Raw genomic sequence first — 7,175 nt, 5'->3', positions numbered from 1 at the left:
GACTGAGCAACTTCACTTTCACTTTTTACTTTCATGCATTGGAGAAAGAAATGGCAACCCACTCCAATGTTCTTGCCTGGAGAATCCCAGGGGCAGGAGAGCCTGGTGGGCTGATGTCTATGGGGTCACACAGAGTCGGACACGACTGAAGTGACTAAGCAGCAGCAGCAGCAGCAAGCTTATACCTGATTATTTTATATTTAAGGCCATTGCAAATTTCAGTGTTTTATTTTTGTAATTTTCATTCTAATTGTTGATATCAGGAATATAGAAGCACACTTGCTTTTATATATTGCTCTTATTATAGCCCAAGACCTTGCTTAATTTACTTATTAGTTGTAATATCTTTAGACTAAATGATTTATGATTTACTTTGTAGGTAATCCTGTCATTTGTGAATAAGTGTTTTAATTACTCCTTAAATATAAGTATGTCTTTTATGTCTCTTTCTTGTCTATAGCACTGTCTAGGATCTCCAGTATAATTTCAGGGACAGAAAGATTGAGGAGAATGGAGACTATTATGTTTTTTCCAGTGTTCAGATTTTAACTATTTGATATTAGGTCTATCATTTAACTGTTTGATATTAGGTCTGTATTTTAGAGCTGGTTTTCACCAAATGTGTATATTTTCTTCTGACTCAAGTTTTCTTGGTGACTTTGGGACCAGAAAAAATTGTTGGATTTTGTCTAATATGGTTGCTACATAAATTAAGATAAAATATGCTTTTTTAAAATTCAGTTTATCTAATTGATTAATTTACAAAGTTTATCAGTTTTTGCATTCAAGAGATGAGTTCCATAATGGCATGCAATACTTTATATAATACTTTTCTTCCTTTCTTTTTGTAAAGAACAGATTTTTATTCTAATTAGAGACTCTTAATTGTGCTCTGTCAGCATCAGGGTACATGACGGTCAGTGAATGACTGTAAATTCAGCCCCACATTTTTATCAACTGCCCATGATGACTCCTTTGCTCTCTGCTGAAGAAAAGGAGAAATCATCAATAGAAACTTTTCAGGTGGGATAAAATTGCACAACAAAAAACACAGCACAAAGTGCTCTCATGTGTAATTCCCAACAACACTGGCACTGTATCATTCCATTCAATCTACTGCCAAACCCACTTATTTTTTCAAGGTCTTTGAGAGACCCCCAGACTGTCCCATAGCATGTGAGGTCTCTTGTTTCATGCACTTGCCTTCTTACCAGCTTTTGAAGTCAATGATTTCTTGCTCAGCTTTAACTTTCTACTTTGCCTTTTGCCTTATCTTTTGACATTCATCATTGATAATTTAATCATAGTTGTTTGTGGCAACCTCTGTGTGCATATCCTCCTTCATCTCTACATTTTGCAACTGATTGATGCAATCTGAGCTTCTAATTTATCTGGAGAGATAGCATCAGTAGTAGCTACTCTAAAAAGAAATAAAATGAACACAAATATTTTCTACCCCACCTCCTCTTGACAAGACTTTCATTTGGCTGCTGTTTTAAATAAATTTACATATTTTAAAATGGAAAGAAAGGCAAATACTGTATGATATCACTTACATGTGGAATCTAAAGTCTACAACAAACTAGTGAATACAACCAAAAGAAGCAGATACACATATAAAGGACATACTGGTGATTACGGGGATGGGAGCGATATAAGAGTGGGGGAGCAGGAGGTACAAACTATTGGGTGTAAGATAGACTAGAAGGATGTATTGTGCAACATGGGGAATATAGCCAATATTTTGCTGTAGCTGTAAATGGACCATAACCTTTAAAAATTGTATTAAAAAGTTTTTTAAGGATACAAGTTAGAGGGAGAGGGTGGGGAGATTTGGGAGAATGGCATTGAAACATGTGTAATATCATGTATGAGACGAGTCGCCAGTCCAGGTTCGATGCACGATGCTGGATGCTTGGGGCTGGTGCACTGGGACGGCCCAGAGGGAGGGTATGGGGAGGGAGGAGGGTTCAGGATGGGGAGCACGGGTATACCTGTGGTGGATTCATTTCGATGTTGGGCAAAACTAATACAATATTGTAAAGTTTAAAAATAAAATAAAATTAAAAAAAATTTTAATAACACAAGTTTAATATGGAAAAGAAAAAAAAAAGAAAATGTATGCTTTTAGAAAAAACAACTAAAAAGTATATGTGGTCAAAAAGAGAAAACCCAGTTAGTATTTTCATGAGGCCACCTTTTTGAAGATTTGGTAATTTTTTGGTGAACATTCTATTCAGAATGGTTTTCTAAGAAAATCATGTTTTCCTGCAGTATTTTCTCTAAATATCCTGAATTGGCTAGGTTGGGATGATTCAAAAGACCCTGGTCACCATCACACCATAGCATCACAATTTGGCTTTATTCCCTCTGCTGAAGACAAGACATTTTAAAATATTACTTTTTCTGTAAGGGTAATTTGCTAATAGTTTGCTCAAGATTTTATCTATGTCCCTGAAGAACATTGATATGTATTTCTCTTTTCTTTGTAATGCCCTGTCTGCTTTAGTATCATTATAAGGCTGGTCTCCTAAAATGAGTAGAAATACCACTTTGTGTAGCATTCACAGTATGTCTTCCTTAAATATTTGAAAGAACTCAAATTCAAAGACACCTAGGACTACAGTTTTCTTTGTGAGATTTTTAATTATGAATTTAACTTCTGCGATAGGTATATAGGACTGTAGCACCTTATTTTTTTAAATATCAGTGTTAGTACTTTGTATTTTTAAAAAAATTATCTCCTTAGTAGCAGACAGTTTCTAAAATGACTCCCCACACACATACATGTGTGTTATCTTTTCCTTTTCTATGAGCTGGACTTCATGTTTTCCCTTGTAGGTATAGAATAGGGCAATAATGAGGACACGGCATTTCCACTATTAGGTTGTAAAAGACTGTGACTTCTCTTTTTCTGGCACTCCCACTCTCCCTGTGTTACTCTAACGAAGCCAGACGCCATGTTGTGAGTTTCCCTGTGGAGAAGCTCCCATGGTAAGGGATCTGAAGGCAGGCTTCCCTCAACAACCCAGGAACCCATGACCAAAGGGAAGGGATAGTGGTCATAATCCAGGTGTGCAGAAGAAGAGCAATTGCACACCTTGGTGTTCAGACCTTTCAGAGAGGCCATGTGACTGATGTTGATACTGCAGGTGCTTAAACCTTCAGCAGGCAGTGGTTGGGCTCTTGCTGGTCATTCAGAAAGATGCTGGAGCTGGTATGTCTTTGGCTGTTAGAAGGCTGTAAAAAGAAACCAGAAGTAGGAAGAAGAATCATTTTTCTTCTTTCCCATTGTTCAATCTTGTATTAGTGTTTTCTACTTGCAGAAAGTAATCAGTATCCAGAGGACAAGAGTTTGAAAACAGTTTATAGAAGTCCTTTCCTAGCCTTACAGAGAAAAATACAGAAAGGTGGGCTATAATCAGAGACACAGTAGTATATTGCTGAATATTTTTGTTGTTGTTGTTGTTGAATTGCTAAATTATGCCCAACTCTGCAACCCCATGGACTGCAGCATGCCAGGCATCCCTGTCCTTCACTATCTCCTGGAGTTTGCTCAAACTCATGTCCATTGAGTAGAGGACAATATCCAACCATCTCATCCTCTATTGCCCCCTTCTCCTCCTGCCTTCAATCTTTCCCAGCATCAGGGTCTTTTCCAATGAGTCAGCTCTTCACATCAGATGTCCAAAGTATTGGAGCTTCAGTTTCAGTATCAGTCCTTCCAATGAATATTTAGGGTTGATTTCCTTTAAGATTGACTGGTTTGATCTCCTTGAAGTTCAAGGGACTCTCAAGAATCTTTTCCATCACCACAATTCAAAAGCATCAATTTTTTGGCCCTCAGCCCTCTTTATGGTCCAATTCTCACATCCATACATGACTACTAGAAAATCCATAGCTTTGACTATACGGATCTTTGTTGGCAAAGTAACACATCGTCTAGGTTTGTCATAGCTTTTCTTTCAAGGAGTGTCTTTTAATTTTGTGGCTGCAGTCACTGTTCACAATGATTTTGAAGCCCTAGAATATAAAACCTGCCACTGTTTCTACTTTTCCCCCATCTATTTGCCATGAAGTGATAGGACAGAATGCCATGATCTTCGTTTCTTGAATGTTGAGCTTTATAGAACTAATACAATTATGTAAAGTTTAAAAATAAAAAAAATAATAATTTAGATATAGAATATTGCCACTAATTGAACACAAGTGGAAACAAATGAACCTAACCATATTTTATATTGGTAACATTACAAAAGAATGAATTTCTAGTAACTTTATTGTGTAATTGAGGCAAATGGATGAATTCAAGGTAGAAAGTAAAGCAAAGAAATTTAAATAATCTCTAGGTGATTTATTAATTATAATAAATTATTATTAATATGCATGTGTGTGCTCAGTTGCTCAATCGTGTTCAGCTCTTTGTGACCTTCATGAACTGGAGCAAGCCAGGCTCTTCTGTCCATGGGATTTCTCAGGCAATAATACTGCAGTGAGTTGCCATTTCCTCTTCCAGGGGTTCCTCCTGACCCAGGGATGGAATTCACATCATCCATGTCTCCTTCATTGTAGGTGAATTCTTTACCACTGAGCCACCTGAGCAAATATTATTAATATTTTGAGACATTTCCCGTGTAAAGCAAATATGAAATAATTATCAGCAATAAAGTGTTCAGGATAATACAGATATACAACTAAAGGGTGATAAACCAAATGCAAGCCCAGACTGTCTTCCTTTAAAGAGAATAAAAAGCGAGAGTGAAAAAAGATACAATTCCACGCTGAAGTAAATTATTCATTTGTAATAAGAAACTACTGTGATATAAAAAGATAATTAGGTGTATAACATTGGTGAGTTAATTAACCTCTCTGTGCAACAGTTTCCTCATTTTTAATATGTAGATAAGAACAATTCATCAATGCTTGTGAAGAGAATTAAATGAGAAAACCACGTGTATCAATAATATTAGATATAATTATTATTATTATTACTACTTGAAGAAGCCAAGACTTCTGGAAAGTTCCTTATAGAAAAGACCACAGGTGACTGCCTCAAATGGTAAAAACATAATTCCTATGGAGGTTCAATAAAATGTGACACAGATTCACCTCATTTCAGGGTAGTAAATATCATCATAGGAAATTAAACATCACCACAAAGGAGTAAAGCAAATCCTAAATTACTGGGTGTATAAACAAACATAACCCTGAATGTGCACAAGTAGAAATGTCATCAAGTCAGGTATGTGGGTAAGCACTGACTTGTTGCATTAATTTTTAAACTCTACTTTATTATTGTTATCATACTACTTCTAAACCCAAAATGAATACACAGAGAATATCAAAAACATCTGTTGCATTTAATTATTCTCTTATTCTTTTGGTTTAAAAGCAATATTCCATGGAGTATTTCAAAGTTTTTTATTTTCCTTTTTGCATATCAATGTTTTCTAATTTTACAATCACTAGAAACAAAATTTTAGTAATATAAAATATAATATAAAATAAAAAATAAAATATAAAATTTTATTTTACTAAAAGGTATATGCAATTATAAAAATAAAAAATTAAGATATGATCCTGTATGGTTAAATTTATATCATTGTAAACTCATGTATGTATTTTTAAAATATGTATTACTTTTTAGCTCTGTACATTAAAATAGACTAATGTCAATGAGTATGTGCCAACTTTTTTCTCTACTTTCATTTCCCACTAAAGGAATCCAGGACACCTTGAAAAAATGGTTATCTCAAGTTTTCAGACAGAAAAAACTTATGGCAGAATAGATATTAAGGTGTCAATGTACTGATCTCAGCAATGTAGAGATGTGATTTTTTAATTATTATTTTCCTTTTGTATTTCCAAACATTCTAGAGTGTATATATATACTAGTGAAAGTCACTCAGCTGTGTCCAGCTCTTTGTGACCCCTTGGACTGTACAGTTCATGGAATTTTCCAGGCCAGAATACTGGAGTGAGTAACCTTTCCCTTCTCCAGGGGATCTTCCCAATTCAGGTATCGAACCCAGGTCTCCTGCATTGCAGGTGGATTCTTTACCAACTGAGCCACAAGGGAAGCCCATCTGGGGATAAAAATTAAAAGTTTAAAATTTTTTCTGTTTACAGCTTTGAAAGTGAAAGTGTTAGTCGCTCAATCATGTTCAACCCTTTGTAACCTCATGGACTGTCACCTGCCAGGCTTCTCTGTCCATGGAATTCTTCAAGCAAGAATACTGGTGTGGGTTGCATTTCCTTCTCCTGGGGATCTTGCCGACCCAGGGATCTAACCAGGTCTCCTACATTGCAGACAGATTCTTTACCGCCTGAGCCACCAGGGAAGCTATCCTTAGCCACCTCAGCTCTTCTGGCTGTAGTACTTGAGATTTACGGTCTTGGCCCAGTTACTTAACCTTCTGAAAACTCATTTAATTCATTGATGAGAAAACAATAATTCAGGTCTCATAAGTCTATTATTTGGGCTGGTCTATATATAAATCACTAGAGCTTTCCACCTAGCTCAGTTGGTAAAGAATTTGCCTGCAATGCAGGAGACCTACATTCAATCCCTAGGTCAGGAAGATCCTCTGGAGAAGGAAATGGCAACTCATTCTAGTATTCTTGCCTGAAGAATCCCATGGGCAGAGGAGCCCAGTGGGCTACAGCCCATGGGGTCAGCAAGAATCGGACACAACTTAGCGACTAAACCACCACCACCATCTTTTCTCTATTTATTGTTTATAAATGTTGCTTCCTTGTTTGTTTGCTTTCTAGTTTATATATTAATAACAGAAATCATGGTTTTAAGAATCAACAAAAATAAGCAAGGAGGCATTTGAGCAGCTTTTACATAAAAATGCTTTGTTTAGTAGCATTCATGTCGGTCCTGGGGGTTCATTGAAAGGACTGATGCTGAAGCTGAAATGCCAATACTTTGGCCACCTGATGTAAAGATTTGACTTATTGGAAAAGACCCTAATGCTGGGAAAGATTGAGGGCAGGAGGAGAAGGGGATGACAGAGGATGAGATGGTTGGATGGCATCACCGACTAAATGGACATGGATTTGGGTAGACTCAGGGAGTTGGTGATGGATGGGGAGGTCTGGCATGCTGTGGTTCATGGGGTTGCAGAATTGGACAAGACTGAGCAACTGAACTGAACTGAACTGAATGT

Source organism: Bos javanicus, chromosome 1 (genome assembly GCF_032452875.1).
Source record: "Bos javanicus breed banteng chromosome 1, ARS-OSU_banteng_1.0, whole genome shotgun sequence".
NCBI classification, from domain to species: Eukaryota; Metazoa; Chordata; class Mammalia; order Artiodactyla; family Bovidae; genus Bos; species Bos javanicus.
This window is presented reverse-complemented; position numbering follows the sequence as displayed.